The following is a 13,452-nucleotide window of genomic DNA, read 5'->3' as shown; positions in this document are numbered from 1 at the left end:
TCTATCTCAAAAAGAAATGAAACATTTCCAAAAAATAAAATTTTTTAATAAAAAAATAAATTCAGACATAGCTGAGCATGAGCTTCTGAAGCCTTTCCAGCTCAGCAAGATATTCTAATTGCTGCTGCTCTAGCTGCGTATTTTGCTGGACCAGGTAGCGAATTTGTTGATGATTTCCCTTAATCCTCAGATGTGTCTTCTTTATCAGCGCGTGCTGCCGCATCATCTTTCTTGCTACTGTTAGGATATAATAAAAAAACATTTGGATTTCAAAGAACGTTACCAAATAAATAAAATATTTTTTTTGCTTATTAATCAATCATTATCATGTGTATACACTTGTTATGTGTCTAACACATCCCGGGAGTGCAGAATTATTAGGCAAATGAGTATTTGGACCACATCATCCTCTTTATGCATGTTGTCTTACTCCAAGCTGTATAGGCTCGAAAGCCTACTACCGATTAGGCATATTAGGTAATGTACACTCTGTAATGAGAAGGTGTGTGGTCTAATGGCATCAACACTCTATATCAGGTGTGCATAATTATTAGTCAATTTCCTTTCCTTTGGCAAAATGGGCCAAAAGAAGGACTTGACAGACTCTGAAAAGTCCAAAATAGAGAGATATCTAGCAGAGGGATGCAGCACTCTTAAAATTGCAAAGCTTCTGAAGCGTGATCATCGAACAAAAGAAGCGTGTGGAAAAACAAAGGTGCAAATTAACTGCCCATGAACTGAGAAAAGTTAAGCGTGCAGCTGCCAAGATGCCACTTGCCACCAGATTGGCCATATTTCAGAGCTGCAACATCACTGGGGTGCCCAAAAGCACAAGGTGTGCAATACCCAGAGACATGGCCAAGGTAAGAAAGGCTGAAAGACGACGACCACTGAACAAGAAACACAAGCTGCAACGTCAAGACTGTGCCAATAAATATCTCAAGAAAGATTTTTCTAAGGTTTTATGGACTGCTGAAATGAGAGTGAGTCTTGATGGGCCAGATGGAAGAGCCCGTGGCTGGATTGGTAAAGGGCAGAGAGCTCCAGTCCGACTCAGATGCCAGCAAGGTGGTGGTGGTGGAGTACTGGTTTGGGCTGGTATCATCAAAGATGAGCTTGTGGGGCCTTTTCGGATTGAGGATGGAGTTAAGCTCAACTCCCAGTCCTACTGCCAGATTATGGAAGAGACCTTCTTCAAGCAGTGGTACAGGAAGAAGTCTGCATCCTTCAAGAAAAACATGATTTTCATGCAGGACAATGCTCCATCACACGTGTCAAAGTACTCCACAGCGTGGCTGGCAAGAAAGGGTATTAAATAAAAAAAACTAATGACATGGCCTCCTTGTTCACCTGATCTGAACCCCATTGAGAACCTGTGGTCCATCATCAAATGTGAGATTTACAAGGAGGGAAAACAGTACACCTCTCTGAACAGTGTCTGTGAGGCTGCGGTTGCTGCTGCACGCAATGTTGATGGTGAACAGATCAAAACACTGACAGAATCCATGGATGTCAGGCTTTTGAGTGTCCTTGCAAAGAAAGGTGGCTATATTGGTCACTGATTTGTTTTTGTTTTGTTTTTGATTGTCAGAAATGTATATTTGTAAATGTTGAGATGTTATATTGGTTTCACTGTTAAAAATAAATAATTGAAATGGGTATATATTTATTTTTTTGTTAAGTTGCCTAATAATTCTGCACAGTAATAGTAGTTACCTGCACACACAGATATCCCCCTAAAATAGCTAACACTAAAAACAAACTAAAAACTGCTTCCAAAAATATTCAGCTTTGATATTAATGAGTTTTTGGGGTTCATTGAGAACATGGTTGTTGTTCAATAATAAAATGAATCCTCAAAAATACAACTTGCCTAATAATTCTGCACTACCTGTATACTTCTATCATAAATACCATATTATGGTTCTGCAATCTGACGGGTGCGCTTTATATGTTGTCCATTTTTAAATCTACATTTTATTGTTGAAATGTTATTAATCATTGTGCACATATTTACCTTCCTGAGCGAGGGTCATAGGAACGCTGTCTTCCTCCTGCTGGTCTCCTTGAGAAGTTGGGGTGGGGGGGGGGGGGGAAGCTCCTCAGCTTGCTCCTCAACAGGAGCTGGGGTTGGCGAGTGGGAGGGCCCTGGCTGCTCCTCCTCATCCCTCTCCTCCTCTGCCGCATTCTCCTCTGCCGCATCCTCCTCTGCCGCATCCTCCTCCTCATCGGCCTGGCGCCTTCTGCGCTTGGCGCGGACAACTGGTAGCGGAGCTCCTATAATAACACAATGTTCATATATTATAAAAATGTTTTCTAATGATGTATGCAAATTCTGTGTACTCTGCTGTATTGTATATGAATACAAATTAATTTATATAGACAGTTAACCAATGGGACAATGTTATATTAAAGGGTCTTGTGGGCACTACAGGGGACTGAGCGTGAGCTGGGCTGCCACCATGGTAAAATTAGCTGTTTTTGTCTCCTTTGTTTTGTTCAGACGATCTCATGTTAAAAAAAGGGCTTGATGGAGTACACGGGATTACTATAACAACCCCACGCCTAACGCAGGAATTTAGTGGGAATCTATATATATAAAACTCAACGTGTGTGTGCATGTATGTATGTATGTTCCACCATCACGTCCAAACGGCTAAAGATATTTACATGAAACTTGGCACATAGGTTACTTATATGTCAGCCACAAACATAGGATAGGTGGTTTAACCCTTACCCACCCCCATTTGCCTTGGTCAGGGTTTTTCTTTAAAGTCCCATTCAACTCTATGGGAAATACATGTTACTTCATAACAGCTGTAGATATTTCGATAACACTTGGTCACATGTTATCTATACGTCCACTTAAAGTATAGGATCGTTAATTTATCCCTTAACTACCCCCATTGGTGAGGGTCGGGCTTTTTGTTTAAAGTCCCATGCAAAGCAATGGGAAAAGTATGTTCCCACATAACTTCTGTGTTCCTGTCTGCTGTCCCATGTCTTTTTCCAACAGTACTATGAATACCTTGGCTGGTGGTGATATATGTTACAACAACATGGCGTCTTGGTTAACAACATCTGACCTTACATTAATTACATATGACCTTACATAACTGTCCCCAAGGGACCCGGGCTGGCTCAACGCGATTGCCACTGCGCTGACAAGCCATTCACCTCTGCAGCTAGGGGTTCGGATCCCGCTCTCGGCTACATGTGAATTGAGTTTGGTGGTTTCAGCCCAGCCCCCGGTGGGTGTGCTATGCGAGGTAAGCCTGCGCTTAGTACGCCCACCTCCCTCCCACAAAAACCACCACACTTACACACGCACTCGCAATTGGGTTAACATGCACGCACTCTGACCATGCGATCTCTAAAAAGAGAGGCGAAGGACTAACGGGGCTGGTTGAGCGGGCAAATCCTCTCACTCCCTTACAGGGAGTCCCTCTGCCCCGTTGGGCTTCGAAGCGGAGCAGGTAGGACGGTCTTGTGTGGGAGGACCCCCTCACACCCGCCATTGCCACCCGGGGCATGGAGAAAGGAGGCAGATTACCTCTGGGGGAGGCCTGCCTACTCCCAACTCCTGCAGTCCGGCTCCTCTCTCGAGTACACGCACAAAATACACTTTAGGAAAAAAAAACATAACTGTGACCAATAACTTACCAGGATGATATTTATTCCGGATACGCCTGACCCGGTTCATCTGGCGCCTCTTCAGGTCGGACCACTTTTTGAGGATGGTCATGCGACTGGGTGCTTCACCGTTTTGGGCGCGTAGTTCCTCAATTAGGGAGCTGACAACAGCCTGTTTTTCTTGCTGCCTCTTCAGCTCATCGTACCCTGTTTCCAGGAACTTCTGCAAGATGAAGAACAAAGTATATTGTAATACTTTTGTTGACAGCCTTATGGATATATGACGTAAATGTATGGTATTCAACAATTGGAAGCATTCTCGCCTTATTAATCAATGACAGATTTTATATCCTGCCATTTCGGTCGCCACCTTTTTTGCATAAATATAGCAGCCATTATGATTTGCATAATTATGTATATATGATTAACAACACAGGATACACGTATAGGGGAGATATGCGTTGCTATTCATCTGACCGCTATAATTTTTTTTGGACACTGATAATGGGCCTGTACAATAGATTATTGTTTTTCATCCCTATCTTTATATAGGAACAAGAATATGTTTGTTTCTTTTGAATTTTTGATTAATTAATTTAGAATAAATAATGGAGTTGATGTTATTTAACAACTACAACTACCAGCATGCTCTGATACACCATGTAGCTCATCCGTCACCAGCTGTACAACAATTATACTTTAACTCCCAGCATGCCTGGACAGTTAATGGCTGTCCGGTAATAACGGGGAGGCATGGGGTTCACAGTAGTTTCCCGCTGAGGGTTTGAGCTGCAGCGCCGAATTTGCTTCAGCTAGAAGCACACTGTAAGCCACAGCCCATGTGAATGTACCCTGTAAATTCACATTGGGGGAGAGGGGGGGGTAATTGCAGCCAGTTGCATGCAGGGAGTTGTAGTTTTGCAACAGCTGGAGGCAGAATTATTTCACATTGGTCACTTTCCTCACTCTCCCATCTTCCTTTTCCCAACTTTCTTTTATTATTTTTCCCCGTGTTCTGTTTTGTTTGTCACTCTTTTTGTTTTGGTGCTTGCACTTTATGTGTGGCGAGTAGGGTGCTGGTCCTCGGGCCGGTCTCTGAAAGTCTTGGGAGTTGGTAGACTCGGCCTTCTGGTTAGGTTCACCGGCTCTCATGGGGTCTCCCTTAGGGGGAGCCTCACCGAGGAGGGTTCTGTTTCGGCAGTCCCTCCGAGGATGTTGGGTCCTTGTGGCTTCGGCTGCTTGGACCGAGATGGGTCCATATGGCTTCGGCTGTATGGACCAAGGTAACTCGTTTCCCTGTCAGGAGCCTAACGCCCCGGGGGGTCAGAGACGGGACCTTTTCGGAGGACCACTGACGTATGCACCCGTCGCAGTTTTTTGTGATGTCACTCTTTAGGTGTGTGCACATTTTTCCCTGCACCGGGTGGAGTTTTTGGGTTGTGTTTTGCACGCCACAGGCTTTTCAACAGAAAAAAAAACAGCTGGAGGCAGAATGGTTGCAAAACACTACGGGTTTGTTACCTAACTCAGGGTTTCAAGACCAGTCCACCTCCAGCTGTTGCAAAACTACTACTCCCATCAGCCACGGTCTGTCAGTGCATGCTAAGAATTTTACTTTTGCTGCATCTAGGGTGCCACAGTTTAGAGACCCGTGCATAAAGGCCTGAAAAATGTGGGCCTGCAGAACTTACAATACTAGAAGTGCCAGCATTCCCAGGCATGATGGAAGTTGTAGTTCTGCAACATCTAAAGGGCAATATGTATTCGAACGTCCTTGGGCCTTGAGGACCCTGAAGTCAGGACGTTCGCATACGTCCTATGTCCAAAAAAAATTTAAATTCATTATGCTAAATAACAAGGAAAAGTGCCTAAATACACATTTACCAACCAGGGTGTCTGCAGCTGTCCAGGCATGCTGGGACTTGTAGTTTTGTAAAAGCAGGAGACACATTGTTTGTGAAATACTAATATCTGATCATATATACTAACTTTTAAACTAGACTAAAATGCAGTTGAAGATAATGAAATAACAGTGGTCAAAATACTTACACAAATCATCATCTTTTCCTCAGATACAGTGAAATTACTTCCAACCATCTTGCTCTTCGATTGCGATGCGATCATAAAGTTGGAAACAGGCAAGGGTCCAGGAAATGGGCGCGTGTTGGGCGCGTGTTGTTTGCGCGATTGCGCATGCACGATCGAAAAATCGCAATATTTTTTGGCTAAAATATCACAAATATTCTATTTCAGAGTGCTCCTACAGCAGTTTTCGAAATATCTGCAAACAATTTCGCATTCGCATTTAGTGAAATTGCGCTAAAATATCTCGAATATTCGATTTCAGAATGAGCCAATCAGAGCGCTCCTACAGCATTTGGGGAAATTCCGCAATAATCATCGCGTGTTGGGCGCGTGTTGTTCGCGCGATTGCGCATGCACGATCGAAAAATCGCAATATTTTTTGGCTAAAATATCACAAATATTCTATTTCAGAGTGCTCCTACAGCAGTTTTCGAAATATCTGCAAACAATTTCGCATTCGCATTTAGTGAAATTGCGCTAAAATATCTCGAATATTCGATTTCAGAATGAGCCAATCAGAGCGCTCCTACAGCATTTGGGGAAATTCTGCAATAATCATCGCATTCGCAATATTGCGAAATTTCGATAAAATATAACGAATATTCTAAGCCAATCAGAGTGCTCCTACAGCATTTGTCGAAATTGCGCAATAAATATCGCATTCGCATTTTGCGAAATTTCGATAAAATATCACGAATATTCTGAGCCAATCAGAGCGCTCCTCCAGCATTTCTCGAAATTGCGCAATAAATATCGCATTCGCATTTTGCGAAATTTCGACAAAATATCAAGAATATTATGAGCCAATCAGAGTGCTCCTACCGCAGTTATTAAAAATTTGCAATTATTTTCGCATTCGCAATAGCGAAAAATCGCAATCATTTAATTTCGATAAAATATCACGAATATTCGAATTTAGCGAATATATCTCGAATATTCGAATATATATTTGAGATATATCGCGAAATCGAATATGGCATATTCTGCTCAACACTACTCACAACACATATCTATCATCAGTAGCATCTCCACACAGTGTTATTGGCATGCATAATGAAAAGGTCTGTAGAAGCCAGACAAGGCTTGTTTACATAATTACCACCTTAACAGCCTGTGTTCCCACATGAATGAGTCACTCTATTGACCGGTTGTAATAAGAATATTCTTTACAGACATTAAAGAATATATTGTAGATTACTGTCCATGTTAAAACAATCCAACATGTCCTGTAATTTAGGATATAATTTCTCAGTCACCCTATGGCCCTATCGAACATAAGGTGACCCTAGACATAAGACTCCTTGGTGACGCCGGTACAGGAGTACCCCTCATCCTTCCAAAGTCTCTGTTTGTCACGGGTAATTCCGTTACAGTCGCGATGGGGCCGGTCCAGCCCATGGTTAACTCTTCGACCCCCCGTGTGTCCTGACAGCGGTCCGTCCGGGAACCAGTCGCATGCCATCCTGTCTCTTCAGCCTCCCTTGTACTGCTCCACTGACCGTGAGTTGATAATGCTTGCTCCCGCGTCCCTATCCTCCCCACTGCCCCTGTTTATCCCACTCTCCTGCTTCTGTGATTCCCCCAGACGCTGTGTTCCCCCTTTTTGTGAGTCTCGGCGGCTCACCCACACCCATTTTCCACAAGACTGGATATTCCCCCTGCACCGCTGTGTGCTCTTCAGCTTGGTCGCCCCCTTGACCAAGGTGGCTGCCCCGGATTCCGGATACCACTGCCACCCCTTACTGTTGCTGCTATTTCCTCAAGTTTCCCTGGCCGGCCCCTGCCCCGCTGCTTGCGGTGGGTGGTGGGGTGTTATGTCTGCTATGCTGGTCCAGTGTTTTTGCAGACTGTTTGCCTTATGTCATTTATTTTGCATTTAATTTCTCGTTATTTTTAATTTCACTGTCGTTGTACTGCATGAGATTTGATGGTCACTTAACTGTGCTGACGTTACTGATGTGTGGGTCCCACCCTTTCAGGCGTGCCTCCCACCCGTCGGGGATGAGCCCCGTTCGGGCCCTCCGTGGACGTGTGATGCCCGCCTTGTGCCCCCTGGCCACCCCCCCTGGACTCCAGATAGATAATGTGTGTATGGCACCTAGGGCTGTCGAAAATAATCGATGCAGCGATGCATCGCGATTCGACCCCCGGCGATTCTGCATCGATGAGGTTGCTTTAGATAATCGATGCATGTTGATGACGTCAGCGTCGCGTCCGCCGTGCAGAGCCGAGTCGGAAAAAAAAGTTTTTTGGCGCCTTCTTTCCCGCCTCCCGCCTCCCGCTGACGTGACGACAGTGACACCCCCCTCCCCCTGTGTCGCACGCGTGAGTCGACTCGTGAGGAGGACTGGAGAGGAGACGGACGTGTCGTGCATGCAGCAGCACTGAGCACAGCGGACCCGTCCTCGTACCCCCAAGAGCGCTCAGAGTGCACAAAAGAAAAAAAAAAGACTGTCTTGCAGGGGGACAGAGGAGGAGGAGACCGCAGGACTGGAGTGAAGGAGACGAGTGAGACCCGAGCTAGGCCGCAGCCACCGCCTGACAGTGCCACACACTCAGACACAGTGAGCAGCAGTGGCAGGCAGCACATGCCACATGGGAGCACAAACTGGTTAGTAAGTTACCCTTCTGCATTTTTTTGGGGGATTTTTATTATTTTTGGGGGGGAGATGATGATCTGCTTCTGCACAATTGCACACTGTCTGACTGTCTGGCATATCTTTGTATTACTGTGATGCATGTGATCAGTGATCACTCACTAAGACCTCTAACTTAGTTTACAGCATTGCAAAAAGCTGCAAGTCAAATACACTATGTGTATTGAATACACTACAGTCAGTGGCAGCTTTTTGCAATGCTGTAAAGTTAGAGGTCTTAGTGAGTGATCACTGATCACATCATTTACAAAGATATGCCAGACAACACTGTCTGCAACTGTGCAATACTGCTGTTCTTGGGATTGTCATGTGGTTTAAAGCACAACTATTTAACAATATAACATGCCTGCCTGCCTGTTTGGTTACTTAAAAAATAAAACATTTTGACTGTTCTTTGTTCTGTCCCATACATCTTGAACTGGGTATTTTACAATTTTTAATTTTACCCCCCTTTTCACTTTCCAGTTTTGTGATGCAATCAATCAATCAATTGCTATCTTTTTTTTTAGGAGAGGGAGACCAGCCCATCCGTTACCCGGCTCGCAGGACAGGGAGCTAGGCGCAGCTGCCAGTGCCACACACTCCGAGTCCCTTCATCATCACAGGCAGCAGGAGAGGAGACCCGCAGGTGCCACGTGCCAGCCAGACTCTGCCACCTTGTTGTGACAGGTAGGTGACCATCACACAGATACACCACTCACAGAGACTGCAGCTGCTCACTGCCTGTTACCGTACCTAAAAAAAAAAATTGTCACTTGTGTCACCTCACCTGTCCGTTTTTCCTCACTCCTCAGGCTCAGTCCAGTCCACCACAGGCAGGAGGAGAATCGCTCCACCACCAGCAGCCAGCAGTGCCACCACCACCACCACCACCACCGTCGTCGTTATCATCGTATCATCATTAATCAGGTAGGAAAACTAATAAACATCATCTTTCACATTATATTAAATAACTATGTCATGAAAGGTTTAATGAGTTTAAGTGACAATCACCAGACCATGACCACCAGTTGAGTTGACCAACCACCGGCGGCAGACGAGATGAGGGGCCAGGGCGCATTTTTTCTTTTACACATGATGAATAATGACAGTTGACACTTGACAGCGACTGCGACTAACTGCGTGTGTGGGGGGTAGAATAATAAATGAGGATTTTACATATCATACAATTACATACATACTAGAAACTTGAAACGTGTTACTTTTTCTGTTGATCTCGTGGCAGGCTTTAGGCTTAGTCACTCAAATTTTTATTTATTTTTTTAAACTGACAGAGTTTGACAACATCATCGTAGATAATGTGTGTATGGCACCTAGGGCTGTCGAAAATAATCGATGCAGCGATGCATCGCGATTCGACCCCCGGCGATTCTGCATCGATGCGGTTGCTTTAAATAATCGATGCATGTTGATGACGTCAGCGTCGCGTCCGCCGTGCAGAGCCGAGTCGGAAAAAAAAGTTTTTTGGCGCCTTCTTTCCCGCCTCCCGCTGACGTGACGACAGTGACACCCCCCTCCCCCTGTGTCGCACGCGTGAGTCGACTCGTGAGGAGGACTGGAGAGGAGACGGACGTGTCGTGCATGCAGCAGCACTGAGCACAGCGGACCCGTCCTCGTACCCCCAAGAGCGCTCAGAGTGCACAAAAGAAAAAAAAAAGACTGTCTTGCAGGGGGACAGAGGAGGAGGAGACCGCAGGACTGGAGTGAAGGAGACGAGTGAGACCCGAGCTAGGCCGCAGCCACCGCCTGACAGTGCCACACACTCAGACACAGTGAGCAGCAGTGGCAGGCAGCACATGCCACATGGGAGCACAAACTGGTTAGTAAGTTACCCTTCTGCATTTTTTTGGGGGATTTTTATTATTTTTGGGGGGGAGATGATGATCTGCTTCTGCACAATTGCACACTGTCTGACTGTCTGGCATATCTTTGTATTACTGTGATGCATGTGATCAGTGATCACTCACTAAGACCTCTAACTTAGTTTACAGCATTGCAAAAAGCTGCAAGTCAAATACACTATGTGTATTGAATACACTACAGTCAGTGGCAGCTTTTTGCAATGCTGTAAAGTTAGAGGTCTTAGTGAGTGATCACTGATCACATCATTTACAAAGATATGCCAGACAACACTGTCTGCAATTGTGCAATACTGCTGTTCTTGGGATTGTCATGTGGTTTAAAGCACAACTATTTAACAATATAACATGCCTGCCTGCCTGTTTGGTTACTTAAAAAATAAAACATTTTGACTGTTCTTTGTTCTGTCCCATACATCTTGAACTGGGTATTTTACAATTTTTAATTTTACCCCCCTTTTCACTTTCCAGTTTCGTGATGCAATCAATCAATCAATTGCTATCTTTTTTTTTAGGAGAGGGAGACGAGCCCATCCGTTACCCGGCTCGCAGGACAGGGAGCTAGGCGCAGCTGCCAGTGCCACACACTCCGAGTCCCTTCATCATCACAGGCAGCAGGAGAGGAGACCCGCAGGTGCCACGTGCCAGCCAGACTCTGCCACCTTGTTGTGACAGGTAGGTGACCATCACACAGATACACCACTCACAGAGACTGCAGCTGCTCACTGCCTGTTACCGTACCTAAAAAAAAAAATTGTCACTTGTGTCACCTCACCTGTCCGTTTTTCCTCACTCCTCAGGCTCAGTCCAGTCCACCACAGGCAGGAGGAGAATCGCTCCACCACCAGCAGCCAGCAGTGCCACCACCACCACCACCACCACCGTCGTCGTTATCATCGTATCATCATTAATCAGGTAGGAAAACTAATAAACATCATCTTTCACATTATATTAAATAACTATGTCATGAAAGGTTTAATGAGTTTAAGTGACAATCACCAGACCATGACCACCAGTTGAGTTGACCAACCACCGGCGGCAGACGAGATGAGGGGCCAGGGCGCATTTTTTCTTTTACACATGATGAATAATGATAGTTGACACTTGACAGCGACTGCGACTAACTGCGTGTGTGGGGGGTAGAATAATAAATGAGGATTTTACATATCATACAATTACATACATACTAGAAACTTGAAACGTGTTACTTTTTCTGTTGATCTCGTGGCAGGCTTTAGGCTTAGTCACTCAAATTTTTATTTATTTTTTTAAACTGACAGAGTTTGACAACATCATCGTCACGTCAAGACTTGTGTCATCCCTACTCACAAATTCACATAGATGCCTGGCATGCATTGCATTTGCTAGTAAATAAAAATGGCAGAAGTAGAACAAAAGGAACGAGAGATAACAAATGCACCTAGCTTTTTAAAAGCAAACATCTGGGAACATTTTGGCTTTTATGAAAAAAGTGGGAAGCACGAATTGGACAAGTCATACGCTGTGTGTAAAATCTGTCACACAAAAATTAAATATCTAGGGAATACTACTAATCTGAGAAACCACGTCAGCCGTTTTCACCCAGAAATGCTAAAACCTACCACCACCACCACCACCACCAAGGAAATGAACCCAGATCAGCCAAGAATTGATGCAATGTTACAGTCAACTTTGCCGCCCAGCTCTGAAAAGGTAAAGAGAATAACAAAAGCTGTGGCAGCTTTCATAGCGAAGGACCTGCGCCCTTACTCTGTTGTGGAAAACAGTGGGTTTCGCTACCTTTTGAAGACGATAGAGCCGCGTTACAAGATCTCGTCACGAAGTCACTTTACAGAAAACGTCATACCTGCACTCTACCACGAAACCAAAGCTAAGATAATTGCATCAATGAGCCAAGCAAGTCGAGTCGCAATAACGTGTGATTCCTGGACTTCAGTCACGACAGAGTCTTATGTTACAATAACAGCACATTACGTTAGTAAGGACTGACAGATTTTGTCGCATGTACTGCAAACGAGAGCCATTTATGAGTCTCACACAGGTGCTCATCTGGCAGAGCTACTTTCTCATGTTGTGGAAGAATGGCAGCTGTCCGATAAATCTGTAGTGCTTGTGACCGACAACGCGTCAAACATGATAGTTGCAGCTCAAGTTGGAAAATTCCCCCATGTGAAATGCTTCGCCCATACACTGAATCTTGCATCCCAGCGAGCGTTGAAAGTGGCCACTCTCTCTAGGCTTCTTGGCAGAGTACGTCGGATATCCACATTCTTTCACCGCAGCACTAGAGCAAGCCACTGTCTAAAAGAGAAACAGAAATGTCTTGGCCTGAAGAATCATAAGCTGATAACTGATGTGGCAACAAGATGGAACAGTGCATACGACATGGTCGAGAGGTTCTTGGAACAACAACCTGCAGTCTGTGCCACCTTGCTGTCTCCAGAAGTCAGAAGAGGAGAGTCCGATCTCTGCACTCTAAACGAAACAGATGTGTCAAATGCAGAGGACGCCGTGAGTGCATTAAAGCCAATGAAGGATGCAACCATGCTGATGTCAGAAGAGCGCAATCCAACAGTTTCTCTCATTGCCCCTATAAATGCACAACTTCTCCAGAGCATGACAGACACGATGGGAGACACACCCATGATCCATGAGATCAAGAATTCTATTAGAACAGATCTCCAGAAGAGGTACAGCAGTGAGGCCGAGAAGAAGATCCTTCATACAGCCTCTGCACTGGATCCTCGCTTTAAGGGACTGCCTTTCATCCTCACAGATGAAGAAAGATTGGAGATATTTAAAGGAGCCACTGAGGAAGCTGCATCCTTGGAGGTAATTAAATTAATTTGAAGAATTCCATCATGTTTCTTCTTGAAACGACAGTAGCACTACCACGCTTCTGAATCTGATGCGGTGCGGGAACTGTACTGTCCGTTTCCTGTGCTTTTTCATCACCCCATCAGAATCAAAGGCATTGACATTTGTGTTTTTACTTATTGTTTTTTTTCCGTTTCTTTTTTGTTCAAACACAGATTACATCAGATGAGAGTGAGAGGATACAAGAGGATCATCAAGTGCCTAGAAGAAAACGAACTCTGGAAGAAGACAGTTCACCCATCGAAGACAACCATTCTCCACCATCTCCTCCCAAAAAGGCCAGATCGCTGCTCGTGAGTTTGCTGGGACAGTCTTTCACTGACACTGAAGGTACAATAGAA

At 44.9% G+C, this 13,452-nt stretch overlaps 1 long non-coding RNA gene across 1 annotated transcript; it reads left to right on the top strand.

The window, feature by feature from the left end:
• Positions 1 to 10,806: 10,806 nt before the first annotated feature.
• LOC120916541 lies at positions 10,807 to 11,638 on the top strand. Its single transcript, XR_005744000.1, has 3 exons — positions 10,807 to 10,909; positions 11,035 to 11,149; positions 11,515 to 11,638. It is a non-coding gene; the product is annotated as an uncharacterized LOC120916541 (long non-coding RNA).
• The last annotated feature ends 1,814 nt before the right edge of the window (positions 11,639 to 13,452 follow it).

This window comes from Rana temporaria, chromosome 10, assembly GCF_905171775.1.
Source record: "Rana temporaria chromosome 10, aRanTem1.1, whole genome shotgun sequence".
NCBI lineage: Eukaryota > Metazoa > Chordata > Amphibia > Anura > Ranidae > Rana > Rana temporaria.
This window is presented reverse-complemented; position numbering and strand designations above follow the sequence as displayed.